We start from the raw sequence: 12,543 nt of genomic DNA, 5'->3' as shown, positions 1-12,543 counted from the left end.
ACAGAATCTGATTTACAATTGGTAGGCTGATTTACCACTACTAACAGAGTTTAATGACTTGAGTTTATAAGACTTTATACTTGACATCATTTCTCAGTTCCAATGTCTATGGTAATTTATTCACTTTTGAACACTGGGTTCAAGTATTTCCAGAATTTTGGGGAGTGTTCTAGTCATTGCTGTGTGTAGCAATGAAGTTTTGTGAAAACCCTCAAAAAATAATAATTAAAAAAACAAACAAACAAGGGAAAGATAGGGTAAACATTAGTTTCTTGTCTGAATTATTTATAGATCAAAGAACCAAGTACTGTTGTGGACTAGCATCCCCTCCTACATAATGCTTTCCTTTGATTGTGGAGAATAAGGGGTATGGGAATTATGAGGGAAGGCAATGGGGGATCAAGGTTGGATTTCAGCCAGTCCTTGAAACTGAGGAGGTAGGCAAGTGATGTTGTAGGTTGCTTGTAATGGAAGATTTTAGGTTTCAAAATCTAAAATGTATTTTAAACCTAAGACTGAAAGCAAAACTTAAGGTTTGAGAAGAAAAACCAAAATCAAATCTCTGCAAAGTAAAAGGGCTAAGATGCAGTCATTTGTAAGGTCAAATGTTGGTGCTGCTGAAGTCACTTGCAAAGGTTTTGTTGATTTGACTGGAACCATAATTTTAACCCTTAAATGATATGTTGCGTTCCTAGGAATTTCTTTAAAAGTTTTATTAGGTATCTAACTTTGACCTCGTGACAACCTTTTATTCTAATTAGGACGAACTCTAAGAGAATAGTTTTTTAGATGCCACTGGACATGCTCTTAGACTGCTGGTTGAAATGTCAGAGAAGCAAAGGCAGGATAGAGACCAAAGAGCCTTTCAGTAGCAATATATTGTCCTGCTTTTATGCATGGATCTGTTAAGAGCTTTTTGTCTCATTTCTGGTTATATATCTAGAAGGGATTCTTTTCCTTTTTCATTTAATCTCTGAAGTGTTCCCCATCATTAAAGACTCATTTGACTGTTTCTGTTATGATGAGAGAGGTAGTTAGCTGTGTTAGTCTGAAATTAGACAAAAGGCAGGCTAGACTAACTAAATGTATAGCGTAAGCTTTCTTAAGCAGAGGGCTTACTTCATCAGATGCTGTAAAGGGACTGCAACAGCAGAGCTGCTAAATAGAAAGCACTGATTAGAATACAAAGGTTTAGGAAAGGGGAAAGAAGAAAGGAGGAGGCACTGTTGAGAGAAGCAAGGTGTGTAGGACAATAGAATAACAAAGCAGTTAACCCATTGGAGGACATAGGGTTTATAAAAGCTAATTCAGGTAGTAGAAATTATGACTATGATGACCAATTAGTAGGAGACACTTTACTTTTTTTGTTCATTCGATTTTGTTAATTAAATAAAACCTCCTTGTGAAGAAAGACTGAGTGTGTGTGTGTGTGTGTGTGTGTGTGTGTGTGTGCGCTAAGTAGCTCCTTTCTATCACAGAATTAATATACTTTTACTCCAGATTTAAATCATTATTGTAATTCCAAATCCTAGACCCAGACAAAATTTAATTCAGTGATCTATTCTCTCCTTTCAACAGTTATTTCAGACACACTCTATATCTTCTTTATTATATGTTTTAAACCACTGTAGCTTGTATCTGTGTTTTTTTTTTCTGTGTATTTATTGTTTGACAAAAAATAATTTTAATCCTTTCTGCATTTAAACCAGCCTTTTCTGTTCTATTTCCTTGTTTGAACTAAGGCGGGATGGAAGGTGGAAAAGAAGGAAGAAGGGACAGGACCAAAATCCCTTAAGCTGCACCAGTCTGTCTCAGCTTTGAAGCACTGCCAAACAACTTCTGCTTCAAAGCTATTGCAAGGCTAGAGCTTTGACACAAAGCCATTATATACAGAGCTTTTTACTAAGCTGCTGAATAGTTTGTTTTTAATGTATGCTTATACTACTATAAAAAGTTAGTCTTGATTAGTGTCTAAATTGATATATATTTTAGCTTTAAAAATACCCTATTCAACTTTCCACAAGTGTATTGGGGGAAAAAATATCTGCAGTACAACAGTGATACCTGCAGAATGTTCAGGCATTAAATCAATAGCAGAGCAAAGAAATGACACTCATATTCTGAATATAGGTGCACTGTCCTTTAACTTGTTTTCTACTTCTAAGTTCCTGCGAATGATTTTTTTAGAGAACCCTGGAGGAAAAGTTCTAAAGAACTTAACAGAAAAAGGTGTTTTAGTCAATCCTATAAAATTCCACACATGGAGTAAAAAATACATATAGACAGAATATCCCTTTCTATGGAAAATGATAGGATTTCTTTTAATAATAACTTCTATAGACCTCTAAAAGTTTAGGGTCTGATTCTTATTTATACAAAGGTACAGATTATTGAAATGGGCTTTCATATAGAGCAGAACCAGGCTTATAAGAATGCCAATTAATTTTATAGGATTTTATCTAAGTGAAGTGCTAAAAAGCATGAAAAAAGTTTTCTCCTCCTATTAAGGATTTCAGTCTTCTCCTCCCCACTTCCTACCTCCCCACCCCCAAATCCCTATGCCATGAATAGGCCCATTGAAGTTAAAATCCTCCATGAAGTAAAAAGTGACCATTCATATGGATAAGGGAATCTGGGTTTGACCTAGAGATAAAGATGACAAAAAATATATCCAACTGGCCTGTTACAAAAGCTTGCATCCAGTGTTTCCTTCGCTTTGTATAGGTTCCCCCAGTAAAGAGGCCAGACTTGTTTTTGACCAGTGACTTCACCTGCAACAATTGCAATAAATGTGTGTGTGATATTTCAGTCCTGAAATGATGAGTAGGAAGGATGAACAGAAAAAATCCTTCTCTGCTGAAGATTTGACATGATTTTATTTTTGGAAATTGTATTCAAATTATTATGTGCTTTATTAGCCTTCCTGAAATGTAGACTTCCAGTTCTGTAGCCTGAAGGCATATAATAAAAAAAAATAAGATGTTGAAAATGGCACCATCCAGAAAGAAATGAGATGGACTCAATAATCATAGAAAGGTGAGAATTTCATCCCAGCATACAGTTACTGGTAAGGAATTGGCCAGCTCCCTCCAAAATGTTTCCTGTTATTCTGGGTTTAGTAAGTTGGGTTCTGCTAGCAGAAATTGAGTGAATTCTAAAGAGGATTTTTGCAAAGGGTGGTTCTGTTTGTCTGTGTGCTGCTGAATAACCTTATGTGGATGGTTAATGGGACAGATTATTGGAAAAGTAAATGAAGTTTCTTCTTTAGCAGTTTACCTTTAATGTTTTCCAATCTATAGAGTAGGAAGAAAACGGCACAAGTTAAAATATTCATTAGCCAATCACGTTGCTTGACTTCCTTGGCCCACTAAATAATTGTCTTGATGAAACCTATAGAAAAGGAATAAAATGAGTTTCACATAAGAATGGAAACAATGTTACTGGAGTGCAACCTAATAATTGGGCTTTTGGTAGGTTTTTTTGTTTGTTTTATTTTGTTTTGCTTTGCTTTGGTTTTTTCCTTTTTTTTTTTTCTTTTCTTTCTTTTATAAGTAGGAACTGTAAAACATCATCAGTGTCAGGACTTAATATATCTGTAAAATGCACAACAAACATGCACTTTAGTATTTGATATTAACTGGAACATACAGAAAAGAAATTGACCAGTCCCTGAATTTTGAGATATATATATGTTCAAGAGTCAAAACAGCAATTGTAAGGAGCTTTGTGACCAAGTCTGCTTAGTGCAAGCACTGCCAAAGGAACACTTAAGGCCATCACAAGTTCAATGAAGCTAAATAACTATCTCAATTGGATGGTAAAGAAAACAATGAGAAATGCTTTTAGTCTCAAATAACAGCTAATAGAAAATCAACAAACAACTTCAGCCTACATCCCTAATGTGGCAGGAATCAGTAAAACATGCTGACTGCTGGAACAGCACAAAATTAAAAAAAAAAAAAAGCAAAACAGTTTAGTAGAAGACAATAAAACCTGAGAAGCATTCCAAGCAAATCAATTGCCAACTATCCCCATATAACATGATTAACTGGGCATTTGAGATAGAGATGTGCCAAATTGTTTTCCAGAAATGTACCTGCCTCACACAATACAGTCAGTCACCCTTTCCAAATCTAAAGTACTTCTACCTGATTTAGAATACTGGGAACACCATCTGCCTTTAATATCTATTTATCCAGACTGGTACAAAAATAGAGTGAGAGAATAGAAGTTAGAGAATTGGCATATCACTTTTTAAAACAAGATCAGAGGTTGTGAATTGCTGCCTGACCTGAAGTCCTACCACATTTAATAATAATAAAATAATAATAATATGCACTATTGCAGCTGCCGCTGCTGCTACCACTACTTGATGAAAATCAAAATCTTGAATTCACTGTATTGTGAATCAAAACACACACAAAAAATCCCTCTGGTTTAGATTGATTCTGTTTTCTCATTTAGGTAATTTTAAAGTGCCCCCTTTCAATTTGATCTTTCCTATTTTTTATTTTATTTTATTTTATTTCATTTATTTATTTATTCTTTTAGATTCATAGATGTATGGGATCTTACAAGATCATTGGGTCCAGCCCCCCTGTACTTGGGCAGGAAAGACTGGGGTCAGATAACACCAGCAAAGTGAGTGTCAAGACACTTTGGAGATTGCCAAGGTGGGTGACTGTACCACCTCTGGGGGGAGTTTGTTCCACACCCTCGGCACTTGGCTTGTAAAGAAGATATTCCTTATGTCCAATCTGAAGCAATCTTCAATTAGTTTGTGCCCATTGTTTCTTGTCTTCCCCTGGGGTGCCTTGGTGAAAAGAAGCTCCCCCAGGCCCTGATGTACACTCTTAATATACTTATAGGCTGCCACCAAGTGCCCTCTGAGTCTTCTCTTCTCCAGGCTGAACAGTCCCAAGCCTTTCATCCTATCCTTGTACGACCTGCTCTCCAGACTTCTAATCGTGTGCATGGCCCTCGTTTGTATTCTCTTGAGCTTCTCCAAATCCTTCCCGAAGTGCAGCGCTCAGAAATGGATGCAGAACTCCAGCTGCAGTCTCACCAAGGTTGAGTTGAGCTGGAGGATGACATCAGTAGATGCATGCCAGTGTTGGATTCTCTCTGCTGTCGGCAGCATCTCATTGGTGGCTCATGTTCATTCTGTGGTCTCTTAGAACACCCAGGTCTCTTTCAGTTATAGCTTCATAGATGTTAGGGTAAGAAGGGACCTCAGTAGGTCATCAAGTCCAACCCCCTGCTCTGGGCAAGAAAGAGTGCTGGGGTCAGAGGACCCCAGCTACATGCTTGTCCAGTCTCCTCTTGAAGACCCCCAAGGTAGGGGAGAGCACCACCTCCCTTGGCATCTCATTTCAAGTTCTGGCAACCCTTACTGTGAAGAAGTTCTTTCTAATGTCCAACCTAAATCTGCTGTCTGTCAATTTGTGGCCATTGTTCCTAGTTACTCCAGGGGGTGCCCTAGGAAATAGAGCATAAATTATTCCCTGCTGCCCTCCCCTGATGAATTTATAGGTAGCCATAAGATCACCTCTCAGCCTTCTCTGGCAAAGGCTGAAGAGAGCTAAGTCCCTTAGTCTCTCCTCATAGGGCCTTGCCTGCAGGGCTCTGACCATATGAGTGGCCCTCCTCTGAAGATTCTTGGCATCCTTCTTGAAGTGTGGTGCCCAAAACTGGACACAGTACTCCAAATGTAGCATGATCACTGCCGCATAGAGGGGGAAGCATTACCTCCCTGGACCTGTTCATCATGAATCTGCTAATGCATGGTAAAGTGTGGTTAGCCTTTTTGATCACTTCATCACATTGATGACTCATGTTATTCTTGGAGTCAACTATGACTCCAAGATCCCTTTCCACTGCTCTGCTGCTGAGGAGGGCATCCCCAAGCCTGTAAGTGTGTTGGTGGTTCTTTTTGTCTAGGTGAAGCACTTTGCACTTGTCTTTGTTGAACTGCATCCTATTTTGTTCTGCCCACTTTTCCAACCTGTTCAGATCCACCTAGATCCATTCCCTCTCCTCTGCTGTGTTAACTTAGCCCCATAATTTGGTATCATCTGCAAAGTTGGACAGGATGCTCTCCACACCCCCGTCCAAGTCACTGATGAAGACATTAAATAGCACCGGTCCAAGGACTAAGCCTTACAGGACTTCACTGCCCACATCTTTCCAGGTCGATATCAACCCATCCACCTCCACTCTCAGGGTGTGACCCCTAAACCAATTTGTCACCCACCTGACCGTGTAATCATCTAAATCACAACCTGTCAGTTTATTTACAAGACCAGAATGTGATACCGTATCAAAAGCCTCCTTAAAGTCTAGGCAGATGACATTTACCTTGACTCCACCGTCTAAGAATTTTGTGACCTGGTTATAAAAAGAAATGAGGTTAGTCAGGCAGGATATACCTGCAATGAAATGCTGATTTCCTTTCAGCATTATTTCCCCTGCTGTACTCTCATAAATTTAATCTTTAATCCAGAGTGTTCCCAAGGGTAGAGGTGAGATGAACTGGCCTATAGTTTCCTGGTTCCTCCCTCCTCCCCTTCTTGAAAATAGGGACCACACTGGCCCTTTCCCAGTCCTCTGGGACCTGACTGGAGCACCATGAGTGCTAATACAGCCATGCCAGTGGCTCTGCTAAGACACTGGCCAATTCCTTTTGCAGCCTTGGATAAAATTCATCTGGGCCCGCTGATTGGAACACATCCAGCCCCTCCAAGTGCCCCTTCACTAAGTCTGCGCTAACAGTTCATGGGTTGGTGTCCCCCTGAGTCTATATATGATCCAATTGGGAGATTTGTCTTGGTCTGTGTCTAGGAATACAGATGCAAAGTACTCATGGAAGAGCTCAGCTTTGTCTCCCTCTCTGTTTTTCCCTTGTTTGTCCTGTAGGGGTCCTATGCTACCCTGAACATTCCTTTTGCTTCCTCTATACAGTACTTGAAGAAGGACTTTTTGCTGTCCTAAATTTTTGTCACCAGTCTAAATTCTAATCCTGCTTTGGCCTTTCTAACTGATTCCCTGCAAGTGCAAGCCAGGGAGGCATACTTCTCCTTGGTAGCTATCCCGTTTCCACAGCCTGTATACCTCTTTTGTTGCCCTTAGGTTTTCTTGGACTTCCCTGTTCAGCCAAGAGGGCTTCTTGGCCCCTTTGCCCCCTTTTATGCATAATGGGATTGTCTCATTCTGCACACATAGGATTGTTCCCTTGAGGAATGACCACCCTTCCTAGACCCCCATTTTACCAATGCCCTTGAGCTTTAACATCTCACTAACTAATCTCCTGAGCACACTGAAGTTAGCCTTTCTAAAGTCTAGCACTTCAGCTCTCCTGGCTAATATACCTACCTTTTACCGGATAGTGAATTCAATCAAGTGATGGTCACTATCCTCTAGGTTACCTTGAACCTGCAGATTCCCCATCAGTTCATCTGCTGTAGTTAACACCAAGCCCAGCGAGGTTTTTCCCCTAGTGGGATTGTACACCTCTTGCATTAGGTGGAGGTCTTGTATGCAGGTTAAGAACTTACGTGAGCAGTTAATTTGGCTAACGGCTCCTCCCAGCAGATGTCAGGGTAGCTTTGGTCACCCATGACAACCATATCGCTCAACCGTACAGCCTCTGAGGACTGTCTGGAGAATTCCAGGTCTTGCTCATCCTCCTGGTGTGGCAGTCTATAGTAGACCCCACACTACCAAGTCCCTTCCCCCCCAGCCCCCTTGTATCCTGACCCACAGTACCTTGGTTTGGCCCTCCTCTGATCCCATCTTGATTATAGAGGATGTATATTGTTCCATAACATAAAGAGCAACACCCCCCCACCTTTTTCCCCACTCTATCCCATCTATACAACCTGTAACCCTCAATGCCTACTGCCCAATCATGAATAGGGTCCCACCAGGTTTCAGTTAGTCCAACCAGGTTGAAGTTGTTACTTGCAAGCAGGAGTACAAGTTCCTCTGCTTGTTCCCCATACTCTTAGCATTAGTGTAGAGACATTTAAGACCCCTGATGGGTGCCCTTGGTAACCCTCTGTCCTGTTGTTTACTGGGCCTCTTAGTGCTTACCTGGACTGATCCAGTGCATTTCTTGTGACTCACTGAGCCTAGGTTCTCCTTAACCTCTTCTTTCCCATCCCCCAATGAACCTAGTTTAAAGCCCTTAGGAGGAGATCCAACAACCTGCAAGAGAACTGACTCTTACCCTTAGAAGAGAGATGAAGACCATCTTGTCCCAGGATGCCTTTCTCTTGGAAGTGCGGATTGTGGCTGTAGAAGGCAAAACCCGCATGATGACACCAACTCTGGAGCCACAGGTTAACTTCTTAATGCAGGCGTTCTGATGCTGATGGTGACCACTGACTGGAAGGATGGACAAGAAGACCACCTGTGCCCCTGACTTCCTAACCCTGGCCCCCAGAGCCCTGTAGTCACTCATGGCATGGTCCAAATTACTCCTCTCCTGGCCACATCATTCGTGCCCACATGGATGAGGCCCATGGGAGGGCTGGATGAGGTTGGGAATCCTTGCAGTGATGTCCCAGATCCTGGCTCCAGGTAAGCAGCATACCTCCTGTGCCATGGGATCCGGTCGACAGATAGGCCCCTGTGAGCCTCTCAGGAGGGAGTTGCCCATGACAATGACCTGGCATCTCTTCCTCTGTCTGCTCGATTGTCACTCAATCTGCCTGGTGTTTGTTGTAGACGTGTCTTCCCCTGCAGCTTTCTCTGCTGCATAATCCTCCAGTGCTGTCAGGGCTTCATATCTGTTCCCCAGTTGCACTGGGAAAGCAGTCAGAGCCACATGCTGTCTAGCTTTGGAGGTGACTGTCCTCCATTCAGCTTTCCTGGGATTCTCCTGTGATGTCTCTGTGCTAGGTATCTGGTCCTGAAGAGAATGAAAGTATCCATCAATCTCATCTTCTGCAGCCCTGATCCCCCACAGCCTGCTCACCTCTGCCTGGAGTTCCCTCACCTGCCCCTCCAGGGCCTCAGTCTGGACACATGTGGGGTAGGCATGGGAACCCTGGCCCTCACACTACCCCCAGGCCTCAGAGGTCCCACCAGGCAACCCCCACAGACAGGGGACAGGGCATTACTAACCCATCCAAGGGGCCAGTCTGGGTGAAGGCCTCGCAGCTCTGGATCCATGGCTGCACTCCATGTCACCATCCCCTTAATAGCCCCCCTTCTCATTCACTTACCTGAAGTCTCTGTCAGAAGCTCCCGTATACTCCTAAACGGTGTGTACTATCCACAAACTGGCCTGCAAACTGCTCCCCTGTTGGCAGTCCCTGGTCACAGACTCCCTGGTTGCCTGGGGAGTCTCCATATATACCTTTTTGGGCCTGGGCTGACTAAGGCCCAGTCAGAAATCCCACAAAAACCAACACTAACTCAGTAGTCAGCACTCACTCCCAGCTTTTCAGAACACCCCCCCCCCACCAAACAAACAAACAGTCAGCTAAACCAAAGGTACAGGTAATTATGATGCTGGCAAGCATAGCATTGCTAAGCCTGTAAGTGTGTTGTGGATTATTTCTCCCCAGATGGAACACTTTACATTTCTCCAAGATAAACATCATCAGGTTAATATCCACCCACCTTGCAAGCCTATCCAGATTGGTGAGCCTGTATTGCTAGCCTGTTCTCGAGCATGTCCATGCTCCCCCATAATTTGGTGTAATCCACAAACTTTGCCAGTTTCCTTTTAATACCTGAATCAGAATTGTTGATGAACTGTTGATGAAGTGTCAAAAAGCACTGATCTAAGTACTGAACCCTGATGAATGCCACTGTTCACCTTCTACCATGTTGACTCAGTTCCATCTATTAATACTCTCTGGGTCCTATCTCAGAGCCAGTTACCTAGCCACTGGACGATAAAGTAGTTGAGGCCACATTTTCCCAATTTTACCATGAGGACATCATGGGAGACTAGGATGAAGGCCTTTTTGAAGTCCAAGTATGTGACATCAACCTAATTTCCCCTATCTAGGTGCTGAGTTACCTGATCATAGAAGGAAATTAGATTGGTCAGGCATGACCTGCCCACAATGAAGCTATGTTGGCTGTCCTTTAGAAGACTGCCTTCTGTTAGCTTATCAATAATTGATTCTGTGGTAGTTTTTTTTTTTTTTCTCAGATTTTACCAGGGATTGAAGTCAAACTGATTGGACTGTAATTCCCAGTGTCCTCCTTTCTCCCTTTTTTTGAAAATAGGCACCACATTGGGACCTCCTCCTGAGTGCTATGAATCTTCAAATAGTTTTGCCATAGGTTGCACAATGATATTGGCCAGTTCTTTAGCTCTCTTGGGTGTTGTTCATCCAGTCCTGCTGACTTGTAGATATTTAGCCTCTCTAGGTGCTCCCCCACAAACTTTTCGCCAACTATGGAAGGGTGATCACCCCCACCTTGATTATTCTGTATCCTGTCAAGCAGGCTAACACCCTTGGACTGGTGGAATACTGACTCAAAGTATTTGTTTAGGCATCTGGTTTTGTCCTGGGTGGTGCTTATCAGCTGTCCCATTTCGCTCATCAGGGACCCCATGTTTCCCATATATTTTCTCCAACTTCCTACATATCTAAAGAAGGACTTTTTGTTCTCCTTGATTCTAGTTGCCAATTTGTATTCATTTTGTGCCTTTGCTTTCCTGATCCACTCCCTAGAGGTGTGGGCTATTGTTGAATACTCCACTAAAGTACTTCTTGGGAGACTTGGGGGTCATCATTGACCACAAGATGAACATGAGCCTGCAATGCGATGCTGCGGCTAGTAAAGCGACCAAAACGCTGGCTTGCATCCATAGATGCTTCTCAAGCAAATCCCGGGACGTCATTCTCCCCCTGTACTCGGCCTTAGTGAGGCCGCAGCTGGAGTACTGCGTCCAGTTTTGGGCTCCACAATTCAAAAAGGATGTGGAGAAGCTTGAGAGAGTCCAGAGAAGAGCCACGCGCATGATCAGGGGTCAGGGAAGCAGACCCTACGATGACAGGCTGAGAGCCCTGGGGCTCTTTAGCCTGGAAAAGCGCAGGCTCAGGGGTGATCTGATGGCCACCTACAAGTTTATCAGGGGTGATCACCAGTATCTGGGGGAATGTTTGTTCACCAGAGCGCCCCAAGGGATGACGAGGACGAATGGTCACAAACTACTACAAGATCGTTTCAGGCTGGACATAAGGAAGAATTTCTTTACTGTCCAAGCCCCCAAGGTCTGGAACAGCCTGCCGCCGGAGGTTGTTCAAGCGCCTTCATTGAACACCTTCAAGATGAAACTGGATGCTTATCTTGCTGGGATCCTATGACCCCAGCTGACGTCCTGCCCTTTGGGCGGGGGGCTGGACTCGATGAACTTCCGAGGTCCCTTCCAGCCCTAATGTCTATGAAATCTATGAAATCTACCTGTGGTACATTAGTTTTCAGCTGTCCACCACTGAGTCTAATTGACTTGGAAATTTAACTTTAATTATATTTCGTTTTAATTATTGGATTCTTAACTTGTATTTCAAAAATAAAAATTGGAATGAAAAAGTGCAACTTTTTAAAAACTTTTTTTTTTCAAAATAAGAAATCTTTCAATGTTGATCGTGTCCAGAAAAAAACACCCGGTATCCACTTTTCTTAATGTAAAAATATTTTAACAATAATATTCTACTGTCTCTACCCAGAAAGCATGTAAGACTTTAAAGATTCAAAGCACTCACAGACAGTAATTCTAAAAGTCCCCTTGTGAGATATGTAGGTAAGTATTAATTATACACGTTCTACAGAAAGGTTAAATGACTTTCCCAATGTCAACCTGTAAGGAATCCTGAATACCAGTCTTGCTCTTATTTGGTAGCTTAGAGGGTAGAAAAGATTTGAATAAGGTTATCCATGTATTCTGAAAGGATGAGTTTCAGTGGACCAACCTCATAAAAAAGTGTTGAAAAGAGAAAGCAAATCATTAGTACTATAGCTGCATGAGAAGAAACGTAAATAGATCAGTAAAACCAGAAATACAGGTTCTGCAAAATTGAATCAAAAGGAAAACATTTTAAAGAAAATAGTGCTATTAGGTTACTTCCCACCACTGCCCTGCTGTGCAGATCCCAGCTGAGGTGAGCCACAGGGACAGGGTAGGGCAGGGGTCTGTTCCCCGCTTGCCTGTCCCCTGTGCTACTGCCAGCGGGGCTGGAGAGGCTGTCTAAGCTCTACTGCAGTTGGGAATGTGCTCCCCTGGCTCAGCTGGAGAACATAAGTTGGGGCAGAGCCTACTCTGCCCAAACTGCAAGGAGTGGGGGGGTGGTTAGCAGGGGTTGCAACACATCCTGAGATGCAGAGAGAGTGAGGCCTAATTTATGTCAGGAGGGCGTCTAGGACAAAAGTTTGATTAAGCTGATTTAACCCAAATCAATTAAGTCTGAAACTACATCCATTCAGGTCTATCTTGAAAGAGTTTCATCCATTTTGAAACCAGTCTATGTGCAGTGAACTTCTGTTTTGTTACAGGTTTAAACTGGCTTCTGATCACTT

General features: G+C 42.6%; 1 long non-coding RNA gene across 1 annotated transcript; it reads right to left on the bottom strand.

Annotated features, from left to right (window-relative positions):
• Positions 1-2,857: 2,857 nt before the first annotated feature.
• LOC132250861 (uncharacterized) lies at positions 2,858-9,431 on the bottom strand. The gene is made up of 2 exons (XR_009462518.1): positions 8,228-9,431; positions 2,858-5,478 (listed from the first exon to the last, which is right to left on the bottom strand). It is a non-coding gene; the product is annotated as an uncharacterized LOC132250861 (long non-coding RNA).
• Between the last annotated feature and the right edge of the window lie 3,112 nt (positions 9,432-12,543).

This window comes from Alligator mississippiensis, chromosome 5 (assembly GCF_030867095.1).
Source record: "Alligator mississippiensis isolate rAllMis1 chromosome 5, rAllMis1, whole genome shotgun sequence".
NCBI classification, from domain to species: domain Eukaryota; kingdom Metazoa; phylum Chordata; order Crocodylia; family Alligatoridae; genus Alligator; species Alligator mississippiensis.
Note: the sequence above shows the minus strand (reverse complement) of the source record. Positions and strands in the feature narration are given on the sequence as shown.